The 16,630-nt window shown below is 39.0% G+C and overlaps 1 long non-coding RNA gene across 2 annotated transcripts in view; it reads left to right on the top strand.

The window, feature by feature from the left end:
* LOC137166787 (uncharacterized) overlaps positions 1-16,630 on the top strand; it is a 147,679-nt gene that overhangs the window by 88,611 nt on the left and 42,438 nt on the right. For both annotated transcript variants that reach the window (XR_010923817.1, XR_010923818.1), the window contains exon 2: positions 2,925-3,008. This is a non-coding gene — a long non-coding RNA (uncharacterized lncRNA). The remainder of the gene's footprint in view (positions 1-2,924; positions 3,009-16,630) is intronic.

Here is a 16,630-nt window from a genome sequence, read left to right as displayed (position 1 = left end):
ATAGAAAAGAACAGAAGGATCTCCAGTCAGCTTCTAAATGGAATATCTATATCACTAAAATGCCCATCACCACAGTATCTAAGCACTGAAATTCTAATAGGGACTACAATGCAAAGTGGTGGATTGTGAAAACTCAATGCTCCTGATAGGGAACAGTTTTAACCCATGTTTGATTGAATATAGAGAAATGTGCAGCTATGACATTGTGGTACACAGAAGAAATACACTGAAACATACAGTAATTTAAATGTACAAACTATCTAGCCATTCTGAATTAATAATGCTGCTAGAAACATGTTGCCAGTTAATGTACAGGGATGGTGTTTAGTGATGTGTAAAAAATTTGAAAAGCTTGAAAATGGAGAGGTTTCTTTGTTTTGAAATTTCATTAGATGCTTAATATCACCAAGAACCACAACCACTGGCACACAGACCAGCACTAGAACGTCACGCTTCTGCGATTCATGCATTAGGCATTCTCATTTTACCTTAAAGGCCTGAGTGTCTAAGGGGTTAAGCACCCTTGATTCCTACTGAAATCAGTTGAAACCTAGGACATTCAGCACCTTGCAGGACTGAGGCATTAATGCATTAATTGATGGCTCAAACCACGGTGTAGTTTGAGCTGCTACCTTTTTAAGGGAAAGAATAGAAGGTTACCACTGTCTTGTGACTGGGCTTTGGAACTGCTCAAGAACATATAGCTGAAAAGGAAGAGCTTGATACTGCCTGCTACAGCCCAAGTCTGAGTTACTACAGAGAAAGGAGACATATAAATGCCTAGATAGCATAGTATGGAACGCATTGATAAAGTTGGCTCTAAAAGGTAGGTACCATAGGCTTAACGTGATATTAACTGAGTCTTTCCCTCATTTATTTTTATTTAGTTATTTACATACATATGAGACATTTAAAATACCTATTAAGGGCTCTAGGTACCTTTCCAAAGTATTAAAAATACATTGCCAACTAATACAAAGAAAAACACAACAGCTTCCCTGGAATCAAGAACGGAGAAAAATATTCCAGCAACCATTCCCAATTCTTGGTGTAGAAATCCCAGCTCTCAACACACCCTATCCTGAAAGTCTGGAAAGAAGAGATGGGCTTTTCAGTGTGCCTTGGAGGTCACCCAACTATTGCTATTTCAGAACAGGGGTGAGAGTCCCCTCATGGAGAAGCTGCTGTCAGTGGTGGCTTTCTGTTTCAAAGGGGATCTAATTTTAGAGCCTCTATTGGTCCTAAGTGCAGCAGCATGGCATTACTATTATATTATTATTTGCTATTATCTATTTCATGTATTTATTGAGTGCCAACTGTGTTCCTGGCAGGGTAGATAGAGAAAGGTCTGGCTGCTGCTCTAATAAGTATACATTCTTAGGGCACAGTTCTGCAAACATTTACATATATACTTAAATAACACACTCTAAGCAGTCCCACTCAATGTAGTGCAAATCGATAGGCCTGTACCGTCAATGGGACTATTTACATTGTGTAAAGTTAACCATATGCATAAGTGTTTGTAGGATTAGGGCCTAAATAATCAATATTCACACTTATCCCATTGCATTTTCTCTATATCCAATGTTTAGTTGCCAGAAAACTAATTCTTTCACTATTTTTTTCTCAGTAGCTGCAAGTGTAGTTATACAATGAGTTTGACAAGAGACTTCAGAGTATGTTATATGAGGTCCATTCATTTATAGTAGATTTTCTAAAGAATGGGTCTAGTACTGTCTTATTAAAATATCTTCTAAAAATTAAAACCATTGGTAATTTAGAATTATTAAGCTTAATGAAATGTGTGAGCACAAAAAGGAAAAGATATAACTGATTTGTGTGTCAAAAAGTGAACTGTGGGAAGGGCAAGAAACAGGAAAAGAATTTTCTTCTGTTACAATGGAAAGCTAGCTGACTGTTTTCTACTCAAGGTCATCTAGAAGATGAAAAGTCATCTGAGTCACATTGGTTCCTTCCTGGGTTAAGATTTGCTATCTGAAAAATATAGGAACAGAACTTTCAGTTAATATCTGAGGTAACAGACAGAAGGAAGCTTGCTTCTGAAGAAACCCATTTCTTGACAGAATGCGAATAGCATAACCACCAGTTTTGTATTCCATTCAAACTGTCAGTAGGCAGCCAACTTATAATTGCTAACAACAACAACGATGGACGTTATCATTTTCGTTTGGAAAGAAAAACAACTCTTGCTGTGATTTTTGTTTCCATGTCTTGCTGTGTGATGAATGTTCCTAACTGCGGTACGTAAAGGCTACTCCTTATCCATATTCCAAGTCTTTCAATTAGACCTTATGCTGGACTCTCAGCAGGAGAACATAGATGTCAGACATTTAATTTTAGAGCAGAGTTTCTTTTCAAAGCAGTTTTGCTCTGTATTGGGTCGTTTTGCTAACGATGGCTGCTAACATGTGCATTGTTCATACTAATCGTAACTGAGTGGACATTGAGTCTCCTCTAAAGATGGACTCTCCTCAGTCATTATTCTGCTGAGCACATATGTGGTATGTTATGTAAATGGGTGCTAAATTAATTTTAGTGCATGTGTTCCAAAAACAGTCAATCTTCAATGATATTTAGTTATGTAATCAACTGATCTGTTTTTTTTTAATTCAACTCCATCATTGCTCCATGTGGGTTTAAAAATAAGTGTGAAGAAAGTGAGGCTGCTTCGTTGATTAGCCACTTGACTTCTTTCTTTGCCAATTCATTTTGTTTGTTTCGCCCCTTTTCCGTCTTCACTCAGTAAGTAGCATTCCTCTTCCCTCCCACACTTGCCCTTATAGTTCTCTTAGCACAAGTGCTGAAAGTGGCATCAGCTTGTGGCAGCTTCACCTCATCAATGTATTACTAATGCTAACTATTGTCTAATTCATCAGTGTAACTTCATACCATTTCCATCTTAGGCAAAACATCCTTCTCCCAGCAATGTTGATACCTAAGAAACTGCTGATGAAGACTGTTCCTGTTTTCTGAGGTCACACTTCAGGGTAAGAAGGGACAGAGACAAGAGCCTGCATGAAAACTACATGTTGTGTCATCAGTATATCTGTCTTGTATATTCAATAAACAATGTGAAGAAAGCAAGAGAAATAGAAGGCAAATCAAAACTGTTGTAGATTCTACACTTTACTGACTTTTACCAAGTTGAGCCCCATTCCTACACTGAGAACTGTGTCAACAGGTCAACTTCTGTGTTTACCAGAGCCCTATTGACTTACCTAGGTTCTTAATGGCTCTCTGTGGGCATAGAGATTATCCCACCCTATTCTCATTGTGGGATCAGGAACACAGATGGTATATCAAATAGTAACACATGTGAAACCTGAGGCAGGAAGGCATCTGCACATTTCAAGTCCTGGTTATTGATTGCTCTTCAAAAACTTCCTCAAGAAGCAGTATTACAGTACATTGAAATGATAGGTTAGTTTAAATCGTACTGTAATATATACATTGAATTATTTGGGTACGTTGTCTTGTATTCTAAGCATAGAATAAGGAACAAAGAACACTCGAATTGTAATTCTCTGTTGTTAACTCTTTCTTTGGCCTCTGTGCTTCTGTTTCCCCATCTGTAAATGGGGGTTGATAATTGCCTGCCTCAGAGAAGGTGTTTTCAGTATTAATGAATTAATGTTTATAAAGCACTTTGAACATGAAATTGTTATTAAAATTCTTAAAGATCTGATTATGGAAAAATAGTTATACTGTGGTTTTAATTTTGAACAAAATGTATACCTATAATATGATTGTCTGCATTGTTTTCTATTAATACACTAAATAACTGTCACCAAATTACTTCTTATTTGCTCACTGTAAACAAATGAACACATACTACGTGAAAAACAAAAGTTTTTTAGAGAAATTCTGTTCTGGGGAGAATTGTAGCATTATTCTTAATGGTGTGTGAACTGGTACAGGGAAAAAAATACAACCCAATTTAAATTGAACTTATGCTAAAACTTGAGTTTTACAAAGGTTTGTTATATTTTTGTATCTATGAACTTTCTCAATGTGCTTCTGTTCTATATAGATTCTTATATCACCTTCCTTGCTGTACTATCTTACTGCACTGCTGGAAAATGCTCAGTATTAAAAGTAACATCTGGCACATGTGGTTTGTTCTCTCTCACATCCTTTCTACTAGATTAAGCTGGAAGAAGCCAACTCGGACAAGAAAGGCTATTCTTGCGATATTTCCCACATGGTCAGAATTGAGAAGTACCACACCTAAATTCTGGTGAAGAACACTATACTCTTGATATTTCCAAAGTGATCCACTGACAATAAATGGGGCTTGGTGAATTGGTGGGGGAAAAATAATAAAATATGTCACCAGTTTCCCATAAACAATTGCTGTACCACCCTCTGGAATCTTTGGCTCTTCCCTCAGGTGTCAAAGAAACCCATAAGCAGAGATGCTGTCCTCTCCAAATTTTGGATAGTCTTCATAGGTATGTGATAAATACCGCTCTTTTCACAGTACAGAAGTATGAGGATAGCTCCTTTCTACTGTTGACATTTCCTTTTCTTCCCCTGCCCCTACCAACTTCTCAAAGAGAGCACAACACAGCGCAGTCACCCCTGAATAAATGACTTCTGTTAATGGCATCTGTTAATGCCCCTAGCCACTACAGAAATCAAAACCAATGCCTTGTGATTTATGTGATCAATCACAACAATCTATTCTAGCTCCACGTTTTTTAAAAGTAATGAAAAAGATGTTTCCATTATTTCATATATCTAATGTTGATTTAAAAAATCATAATTTTGGGCAATTGGTTCAATTGTGTGACTTTTTTTAACTCAAAAACAAGCACCTTTTGTTGAAAAAAAAAAACATTTTGCTATGAATTTTTCACCCAGCTCTAAGTGCATAAATATTCAAACAATCAAAAACCTCCTTCAAACAGATAGCAGGATGATGGCCTGTAGCATTTAGAAAAAATATATGGCACATACATGCATTGTCTGAAATTAAGTGTACGTTTGCATTGTTGCTAATTTATAGACACCTCATAATACTCAGATGAAAGAGGTAAGCAGGTCTTCCTTATTCAGGGAAAAGTTAGTTAAATGCTTTTCCTCCTTTCTGTTCCTAACCGTGTTTGACGCCTTCAGAGCTGCACCATGCTTCCACATTATTTTCTCTCGCAAGTATTCCTTAGCTTTCAACTCCTATTGTTTCCCCTGTTCTGTCAACTAATTAAATACATAAATCTGTGAGAAAGCCACAGTTAAATCACCCTGCTAACACAGAAGATTTCTCAATAGGCCTGATGTCGAATATGTTTCAGATGCCTGATGAAACCTTTTCTTGATGAAATACATTTAGCCATGCTGGTGCCACTTGAAGCTAGTGATTGCCCATGACTATATGGCCGGGGTTGATCACTAACCATGAGCTTCTGAGTACAGAAAAGTTTTAATGAATGTTCTAACTATGATTCTAAAAATGTGACACTTGCATACAGACTTTGGTTTAAATAAGAACTTTATGGAGTGGGCACTTACATTATGTTTATTGTTGCTAAATAAACTCATTCCTGTCATTAACAACAAGATATTATGGAAAAATGGGAGCCCAGTCTGTAGCTTTTTTTGTCTGTAGCTGCTAAGATGATAGTGCCTTATAAAATACCTTATATAGATGGATGGGTGAAGACAGAGATAATCTGGGCAATCAAAACACTTTTATTGTCTTTGTCCACTTCAAACTGCAAGCATGTTAACCCTGTATGCCAACTTTATCAAACATGCCCTTTGTGTGTTTTGCTCTGTAAATGTTTCTGTTCTTACAGCAAGTGTAAGTAATATAATTATGTACAGGAATATTTACTGTCTGCTGTAAATATAATTAATTAGTCCTGGTATACATAATTATTTTTTATTTGGTGTGCTATAAATCATTTTTGATTTCAGCAAGTGGTACAGTAGAAAGCCCAGTAAACGAAATGTTGTTTGACTTAACATTGCTAAATAATTGAAGAAAGAAGTGCTGAGTAAATGGTGTGGAAAAAATATCTAACATCACTCTTATCAAAATGAAAGTTGTTTAAAAACTGAACATCATTTTCAGCCTTAGCAGCTAGAGCAAGCAACCATTTCCTTACCTTTCTTGAGAAAATCATTTTCTCAAACCACAAAATAAATAAATACCATTTCAGAATTTGACATTTTATGCCAGTTCTGGCATTAGCTTGTTGAGTTACTATCAGCTTAATTGCAGGTGAATCTGCAAATGAACAAACCTACCCTGTTGCAGTGCAAGGATCTTGATGGCTTGGTGTGGAGATATGGCAGCTGGCTCTCCTAGGCTTCCACTGTTCAAGAGATTCACCCCTATTAACTGTATATGGTCAAATAACACAAAGAAATTACTAACAAATAAGGTACTGACTCAATTACTTGGTGAATATGGTTAGACTATATCTTAGATCTAATCAAAATAGAGTAAGCAATGATCATGCAAATATTCATTGAATGAATAAATAATATTAATATTATTCAATCAGCTTTACTAATAAATGTTCTAATGGTTGACTGCTAAACTTAGGGAAATGAAATAACATGTTGGTGATTGGAATATGCTTTAGACGAACCGGGTTCAAGGACAAATAAGAACTCCATAGAAAGAGGCATTTTGTTGTGCTACAATGAAGGCAAAGAAGTCATTTATCTGTAATGTAGATTTAGTGAAGAACCTCCTGGCAGAGATGTTCATGATGTTAAAAAGTTACATTGTTCCGTGGTCTGTGTAGTGTTTGAAACCCACTCATCAAGTGAGTGCTGTGAGCAACTTTTCATCTTCACTGAAAAAATCTTCACTGCAGTTTCTTTTACATCAGCCAGACAGTGACAGATGAAGAAGGCATAAATGCACCCACTAAGCAGGGTGAGTTTAGAAGTGTCTCATTTGTGACATAGCGAGACTTGTCCTGGATTTTGGGAGCTTCTGAGAGTCAATAGTGTAATCCTATTGGATGGGCTGTTTTAATTTCAATGGAATAAATAGATCCGGAGAGTCAAAGGTGTTAACATGATCTTGTCCCATACAAGACTAAACAGTTAATATGGTTTGGGCTTTGGGGCTTTGCGTACAGAGACCTTGTCCTGCTTAGTACCATGGCAAACACATTAGAAAATTCATGCCAAAATTTGGAAATGTATTGATTAGGAATCACTAGAGAAAAAAGAATCAGAACGAGCCATAAATATTCTGGAATTGAAATTGATTGGTTGTGCAGAAAAATCTGAGTTAAAACCTATTAAAGATTCTTTTCAGAGAGAGGATGTCTGTTAGAGTCTCTTATTGTTTCAGGAAATCCTTCTTGGTGGAGAAGAAGGGTTAGCTCTGTTATTCAGTTCTGAGATTTGAAAGATTGTCTGTTTTGTCAAAAGCAGGAAAAGTGACTGACACAAGAGGGACACAACGCTAGCACAGTAAAGCTAGGAAAAATATGGATTTTGCTCAGGATACCATGTGACTGGTCAGATGCTCTAGATTGGCAGGTCAGCCACAAAAGCTGTTGCTGTAAGCTCTATAGCCCTTCCCCAGCCTGGAACATCATCTGGCTGCTCTGTTCGGGTCCTTTTCTTTTTACTGGTCTTTTTCAGGCTGGGCAGAGCAGGAGGAGGCGGGTATCATCTCATTGTGCTGGTGTTGTGCAATATGGCTGGTCTCAGGAGCAGGTGAAAATCCAAGAGAGACAGGATAAGAGGAAGACAGTGAGTGGAAAGGAAAGGAACAATGAGGGAAGGGAAGACAGGCTGAAGTCTCTGTTGGTGCAGTGTTTATGATCAGGCATCCCCAATGCTGTGCTGAAGTCTGGGTGTCATGATGATTCGATAGCTCCCAAGGCTCAAAAACTAAGGATAGAGTCTCTGGAGCAAATTGGGGATCTGCTGGCTTTCCCCCTTCCTCTCAGAATCTGTCAGCTCCCCATTTTTAAGGACCCCCAAAAAGGCATGAAGGATGGTCTAGCTCATCCTCTCATTATTTTGTCCATCTAATTTCCAACACACCAATTTTGGTCCACTGATTTCCAGTCCCACACATCTTTTGTTGACCAGACATGATTTCAGCACAATCTGTGAGTTAAATCAATAGTCCTTTTTGTTTGTATTAACACGGTCTTTGTCTGTTAATAAGTAAGTAATCATGGTGTGAAAAGTAAAGTTCTGCAATGGATAAGAAACTGGTTAAGAGGCATAAAACAAAGAAGAAATTAATGGTCAATTTTAACTATGACTAAAGGTTAACAGTTGGATGCCCCAGGGTTCTATACAAGGACCGTCTTGTTTAATATATCGTACTAATAAACTGGAGAAAGTGTGGGCAGTGAGATGGCAAAATTTGCAGATGTCACAAAATAATTTAGGTTACTGAAGACTAGAAAGACTGCAGGATCTCCGGAAGAATCTTTAAAAAGCTTGGTGATTGGGGAACATGATGGCACATGAAATTCAATGTCAAAAAGTGCAAGGTGTAATGTGTGCTGGAAGGAATAGTTTGAAATATCCATACACATTTCCAGGTTCTAAACTAAGTACAACTACTCATGTCCATGCAGTGGTCAAAAAAGCCAATAAGGTATAAAGATGTGGATAGAAAATGATACTGAAAATAATGTAATGCCATCTTTAAAATGGCAGGATTCCCTAAAATAAATATTTTATATTTTAGGGAATCCCATCAGTTTAAATGATGGCATTATAATATTTTCAGTATAATTTTCTATCCATGTCTGTATATCAGAAATTGAATAATTAAATGCATGAAAGGAATTTTTGGAAAGACACTCTGAGACTGTTTTGTTTAAAGATGAGCCAAATAAGAGGGCATAGGATAAAGACATACGAAATAAATCACACAGGAAAGACAAATCATGCTAAATTATTTCATAATACAACACCATGAGGCCATTCAATGAAATTGCAAGGCAATAAATGTAAAACAAATCCAAGGAAAGCCTGTTTTGCAGAATACGTGATTTGCGTGTGGAACTCATTGCCACCAGATGTCATTCAGGCCAAGAGCTTAGCAGGGTCTTTAAAAAGATTTAGACCTTTATATGAATAATGAGTTACATTATACAGGCTATATATTCAATAAGAGCTCTAAACCCAAATAACCCAGTCACTAACTGGGCATAAGCCAGTCACTAACTGATGGAGTTTGGGGCGGGGAGGGGGAATTGTTTGTGGGAAGGTTAATCCATAATTGTCTGGACTTTCCTGTGAAGTGTCTGATAGTATCCTGTCAGACAGCATCCTGCCAGCTGGACGTTTGGTAGTTTCTGTGTTCCTGTTTTCATATTAAAATCTAGTTAATAGTGAGAACGTTATTATTTTCAATTAAAGTCAATCCCAGCTTTAAAATGCAGCAGCTAATTCTTTTTAGCTTCCTTTTCTAAATCTGTTACAGAGGCTTTGAACAATGATACTGAAACAACATTTCAAATACATCACTGTGCCTAATGAATTACAGAGCACTTGATTAATGGCACTTGTTCAACATCACACTGACAGTAGTATGAAGTGTAAAAAAATGCTGTTTCTGCCTGGTGTGTTTTCTCCTCTGAGACAGACCAGGCATCATCAGAACTGATTTTTTTTTTTATTACCTTTTCTTCTGTTCATCTGCTGTTGTATTTTTCATTCTACAAGTGTGCACTTTAGTCTTGTGCTAGTGCTTGCTATCAGAGTAGTTATCATTCAAGAGGTTTGCTGTAGATTCTGCTGAAGCGTCACTCTGCAATCACTAAGCCTCAGTCCCATATCCTAACATGTGGCACCGGGGAGAGGGGGTGGAAGAGAAGCTGAAGGCATATGCTGGTCAGAACCTTTCGCAAACAACAAGGCTGCAGGAATATCTATCATAATGACACTGGTGAATTGCAGTCGACTAGAGGCATACTTCACAGTGCTGTATCAGAGTTTATGTATTTTACTAACCTTATTTCACTGTACAGTTTTATGGGGGCCCCAATGCTGCACCAGTTTGAAATAAATCCCTTCTAAGCTGTATATCAGAGAGTGGCAGTGGTTGCTGGACCATCTTGTATGTACAGTTGTTGCCTGTATTTCTTTTACTGCTTCTGGACTAAAGAGGTCACTCTACTGTGTGTTGAGAGGTGAGGCAGGCAGTGAGACCAAGATACAATAGTCGATTTTGCCTTTTGTTAGCTCCTTGTTGGTTCCACAGTCCACTGGTGATTGCAGTGTTCAGCACTATTGTCAGCTATCTCTGCTCTCCAGCTTTCCTCTTTCCTAGCTGAAAGATCTGCAACATAGATTTTACAAACAGCACAGATAAGCCTACGTTAGTCTTCAGAATTTTTTTTCATTCATTGTTATGTTCTCGTGGTCAATGAACACAATTGATCTCTACAGGGAAATGTTGCCAACATGAATGGGTCCAATCCCAATCTTCTTATACTCACTCCCTAGTCAGACCAAACTCCCATTGAAGGCTACGTCTGTGCCTGAGTTAAGAAGTGTTGAGTAGGACCTTGTATGAATAAAAATAGTATCTGGAGTTACGCTGACTAGGATTTAAAAAAAAACCCAAAGCAGAAGGGGAATTTATCTTTATGCTTTGATGCCTAAGCATCAGGAAGAGATTTCTCCCCCCTAGTTCAGTAATGTAAAGATAGGCATATTACTGGGGGATTAGTGGCAGGGTACTAAAAGGACCACTGGTCTCTTTTACTTTGGTAATGCATTTAGACTTTAAAAATGGTTTTCAGCATTATAAAGCTCTCTCCATCAGTTAACACAGGGTTAATTAATTTGTAAAACATGCCCTACCAATATCTTCAGAGGCTATTTCCCCTCTTAACACAAGGCATGCTTTTGCACACAAAAACAGTTGTCGATGCTACATTTGTGACACGGTTAATAATCTAAAGGGTGACATTTGTGCCTACAGTTCATTGAAAGTGTGATTTTTGTGTCTGCGAAAATGGAAGCTGTTTCTAAAAAGCAAAGCCATGATGCCCATGGATATTGAGGAAGGACCCCTTACAATACAGACCAGCCTACTACCTTGTGCTTCTCAGGGAGCAGACCTGGCTAAAAATGTTAGAGCAGGGAACTGGGGATCAAGAGACTTGAGTTTCTAGTCTCAGTTCAGCCCGTGAGTTGCTATGTGGCTTTTACTAACCTTATAACTTCTATCTGCCTCAGTTTCCCATCTGTAAAATGGGAGTCATATGTTTACCTTCCTCACAGTGATGCTGTGGGGATTCATTAATACTTGTAGAGGCCTTTGAGATCCATGGGTTAGAGATGCCATAAAAATGCAAAGTATTACTAGAATTGCAATATTTGTAATGAGTGGGCCAAGCATATATAAGCTTTGTACCCAAAGATGACACAGACGTTTGCTGTACTAATCTTTTACAGCCTCTTATCACTTCTGTGCCCCAGAGGATGACCTGCTGTAATTGTATACCTTTACCTAACTTTCTATTGAGATATATAGCTCACAGATTGAGAGCAAGATAGATAGAAGTAGCCAAGGCAACTGTCTGTGACTCCATGGTTGGGCTGTTGGGCTATTATAGTGCTGGGAAAATCGAAGTCTAGAACTCACAGCCAGTTTGAAATTTGTGCCTTTTTAACAGTTTGCCCTGAGGCTGGTACTCATGCTCTCGAGCCACTGCAGGACAGCTTGACTCTGGGTGCCATCAGTTTCATCATCCTGACCCACCAGAAATGACCAGGGGTGATATAGGGTGGAGCAGCAGAGAATCAAACCTTTGTATGTAGACAGGTCTGAAGAGGAGGACCAAGACACAGAATTGGATCACTCAAACAGGAAACAAACTGAATTGATATTGCATGAGGAACCAGTGTAATAAACATGAAGCACCAGTCAGATATGTTCTTCGTTAAGGAGACAAATCATTGTGGGCTGGGCAACCTTCAGCTGTGTTGCTTCCATTGGCATCCCTAAATAGAAATCATCACAGTAGTCCTCTCTAGAAGTAACAACATTGATCATAATGACCAGATTTATGTCTGAAAGGAGTGGGAGCATTTATCCTGCCATCAGAGATAGAAAGAGGTGTTTCTGGTCAACCCTTCAACCAGAAATCCAGTCAGGGATGAATCAAATGTGACTCCAAGACTCTGAACCTAGAATATCCCAAAGTACCTAACATTTTATTCTTCTTTTCTTTTTAATACTACAATTTCTACCTCCTCTTCTCTATTTCTGCTGTGGGTTTTCGTCTGTCACCAGAGTAACTTTATAAATTACTATTGTCATCTTTAGATTTTTTTTGGTTTCTCTTGGAAAATGTTTGTTAATATTATTTGTTGTTAGGAGTTAATCACTGGTTTGGTTTTGTTTGGTTTTCCAAAGCTATTTCAAGTTCTCACTTCCCAATAATGGCTGATAAGGCATGAATCGGATTTGAAATACTTTGTGCATAGGATACAGTACTCAGCATTCACAGCTGTCTTACATTATCTGAAGGCTGAATTATGTCTTTGTGGAGCCCCATCGATGTAATGCCTTTGGTGATGTAATAAAATGGCCAGGATGTTCAGTATTGTTATCAATAGGGCTGCAGAAGCGCTCAAGTTGTAGGATGTCTGCAGTGTGCCCTAAGGCAGTAAGAGAGCTTTCAGTATAGACTGATGCCTTGATCAAGGGAGAGAAAGATCAGAACACAGAATTTTAACACACATGCACATCACCCACACTTGGTGGTTTTGAGCATTTAGAATATATTTGAACAATCACAAGTTGTGTCTTCAGACATTTTCAGCAGTGCTTTTCTTTCTGTTGCACTGGATTTTTGGGTAATAATTCTTGGATTTATCAGGTTAAAAAAGGTGCCATGAATTGTGTGGTGGTTTACAAGCGTGGATGAAAATTCACTGGAAACAAGACTGAGACCCAAACCCCCTTCATTTGTGACTTACGGCAGATGGGAGGCTAGAGGCCCAATCCTGCAACCCTTACTCATAGGAGAGGCTTAGCATAGCAGCAAAACCACTTCTCAGGCAAAGCTTAGGAAACTGAGAGCTCCAATGAATAAGCAACCTGTGTTTCCAAACTGCCCCTCCTGACTCATAGAAGGCATCTATCCCCGCATGTGGGAGCACACTTACTTCAGGGGTAGGACTGAGGCTACCCCTCTGCATGATCCCAGGATGGCTGGTGGAGATGGCCTATGGACTGCTTGGTTTTTTAACTTTTAAAAAAATAGGTATGTGCATGGGTTATGCTGGTGAAGTGGGAGATAGATAGCCTGATTGCTGGAGAATGTGCATAAAGATCAATGCTTTCTTCCCCATTATCAGAGCCCAAGGAGGACACCCATGATCTTCTGCACCCTTGACCTCTTTTTTTAGTGTTTGTTGAGATGAGTCTTCCGCTGGTTGATGGGTCCTTTCCATCCTGACCTTTCAAATATGGAGCTTGCAGCCAGAGAGTACCATATAAGTCTTTGCCACAAAATCTGTACAATTTTTCAGTAGCTGACTGAGTTTCAGAGCAGAATCTTCCCCCGTACTAGGACATCAGGAGCACACAGAGCACATAGCTTTAGAGGGAAACAATGACGGAATCAGGACCTAATGTTAGTTCCCTTTTCAGAATCCATGCCATTTGAAATACAGAGACGAAATCAATAGGTCCTGCATACCCATACAAAATGTTCATGTGTGGAGTGTGATGGCTACCTACAATAAGCATTAATTGGAGCGAACAGAAAACAAGCGTCACACTTCCTGCAGAATGGCAAATTCAACGTTTGTACTGGATTCACACAAAAGGAAAAAAACAGTGCTACCTTTTTCTCCTTAGTTCTGCTTTTCTTTTTTCCCCCACCACGAGTGAAGTGCATTTTTCACCAGTGAAGACGCTGTGTGCTCAGCAAAAAACAAAATTTACACATTACACTGGCTAACGACTGCTGAAGTTCAGAGAGCTAATTCCAGTTACCATGACACTTCTTTGCAGGTTGCTCTTTAGCAACATTCAAGATCAGGAGAATTCAGACAGGAGAGAGCTTGTAGAGGAAGATATCATGCATGGCATTTCTGGAGGAAAAATAGCAGAAGACACTTCCCAAAAATCCTAGCTAAGAAGCAAAACCAGCTAAACGTTGTATACATTAGATTTATATTATTTTTTCCTGGCAAAGCTATAAAGCAGAAGAAATAGATGATGGAGAAGAAGGTTGTTACATGGGGGAATTTTTCTTAGGGATCATATTTTTCTTTTTTTAATAGAGAGATTTCTTTAAACTCCAGCCAGAAAATGGCAAAGGTGAAGGAACTGTGGCACCCATGTATGTGTCCACCCCCCCCCCCCCATATTTTTTATTTTGAAACTTTCTTAAGGCCAGGTTACAATAAAAGTTAACATACTATATCATACATTACTTATTTAGGATCAGGTTATTATTCAAAGAACCTGGCTAAAGATTCTGGCTTGCTGACAGGGGAGCCCTCTGTATGCAGAAAAGGGTGACAAAAATTTAAAATACCTAACCTCTTTTTGGCACTCATCTTGTGTATGTAGTCGGTGTGAAAGCTTTTGAACTGAATGGGTTAGCAGATGGAGTTAGCAAATGGGAAACAAATGCTAAAATGGCACATTCCCTCAAATGAGCACACAGGAAAATTATAAAAGATAAGCACATCACATCATCTCTGGGTGAACACTTTTCACAAAGTGATCACTCCGTAGCTGACCTCCATAGCTGAGGTTTCATCCTCAAAGAAAACCAGCACAAGCTTTGAGAAGACGAGCTTGGGAGCTTAAATTTATAACTTTGCTAGACACTAAAAATCAGGGACTGAATACAGACTTAATTTAGATTTAAGGTTTATTACAACAATCTATAATCCACTTAGAACCCCCACCTCACTCCCCCAAGCTGCTTCCTCTCCTTCCTTTCCCCTCTATGACTGGAGGGGTGTTAACAGAGCACTTCAGCTTGAATGGGTCCTTGAGATATGAGTTAACTACTTATGATGAACAATCTGTTCCATCTTGTATCAAGCTGTGACACTTTAAGGGTTAGTCTACACTTAAAACTTACAGCGGCACAGCTTTATTGGTACAGCTGTGCCAATGTAAGAGCGCTTGTGTAGTCGCATTATGTTGATGGGAGAGAGCTCTCTCGCCAACATAATAAAACCACATAAACAAGCGGCAGTAGCTATTTCGGCGGGAGAGTGTCTCCTTCTGACATAGCGCAAGCACTTATGTAGGCACAAATTATGTCGCACAGGGGTGTGTTTTTTTCACACCTTCTACACAACAAAAGTTTTGCCGGCATAAGTACCAGTGCAGATAAGGCCTGAGTAAGTTTCCCAGCTCTGAAGAAGAGCTCTGTGTAAGCTCAAAAGCTTGTCTCTCTCACCAACAGAAGTTGGTCCAATAAAACATATTACCTCACTCACCTTGTCTCTCTAACATTCCTTCCTAATTTATTTCTTTAGTGAAAGGGCTACATGAGTCATTTCTCAGGAGGTAGCCAGAAAGAGTTTGCCACTGGGTCCAACAGAGGTAATTCACTGAAAGACACGACTGTAGCTGTGTACAGCTGTGTACCCCCAGGCTCTAGCGTCTCTATGACTGACTTTACTAGCAGTATCCAGGACTACATGCCTTGGCTCACAATACATTTGGAGGAGGGGAGAATTAGGCAGTATTTTGTTCCAGCCTTAGGCCTATCGCACCTTCCCATGTATACAAGAAGCAAAGGCAGCTAGAAAGAGTCAATCTAAAATCTGTGCACCTTTCCAAAGAATCAGCAGTGGGATCTTTTTCCCCACCCCCAACCACGCCTTTGATGCTGTAGCAAACATGGCATTGGGATACAGTGGCTGTGGTCATGGAGCTTTCTATGGGGTCAGTACTGGGGTTGGAGTCTAATGTTACATCTCCATTATTGTCCTTCCCTAACATTCAGGCGATTTCTCAAAGTTCTGTCATTGCATTTATTTCCCAGAATCTCCTTAGTTGCTTCTTATGGCTCTTCATTAAAAAGAGTGGACCAAGAAATTGTCAAGCACTGTGGATTATTTTAAAGTGTTTCTGAGGTGCTCAGCTACTAGAGTGAACAGTGTCAAAGAAAAGCCTATAAACAATGAAACAGATACAATTCTCACTGCCAAGAAGTTTATCGTGATACTCAGCCTTTTTTCCCCCCTCTCTTGATTCCTAATTATGTCCTCAAGCTCCACTGTAAATAATTCCTCTTTCTTCTGGAGTTTATTAACATTGGTGCTAGGTCCCCTTGAATTGTCACTTACCTAGACAATACATATTTAGCTCTTTTAATCATTCCTTATAAATCAATCACTTCCACCCCCAGATAATTTCCGTTGCTCCTCTCTCAGTAACACTGTAACATGTCAATTTCTGTCTGGTGCTGTGGTTCACAGAACAGAACACACTATTCCAAATGCAGTCACACATGAGCCATAGTGAGAGGAGTTATTACTTCCCTCCTCTGTGATGTGATGCCTCGGCATATCTCTCAGTCTGCTTTTAGCTCATCAATTGCCATGGTACTTAGGCACCAAATAGCAGAATTTCAAGGCTCAGCCTTGCCTGCTCCACCCTCACTGAGGTTGT

This window comes from Emydura macquarii, unplaced genomic scaffold, assembly GCF_026122565.2.
Source record: "Emydura macquarii macquarii isolate MOO-44397 ecotype Brisbane River unplaced genomic scaffold, CSIRO-AGI_Emac_v2 contig_2897, whole genome shotgun sequence".
In the NCBI taxonomy this organism is placed as follows: Eukaryota; Metazoa; Chordata; order Testudines; family Chelidae; genus Emydura; species Emydura macquarii.
Note: the sequence above shows the minus strand (reverse complement) of the source record. Positions and strands in the feature narration are given on the sequence as shown.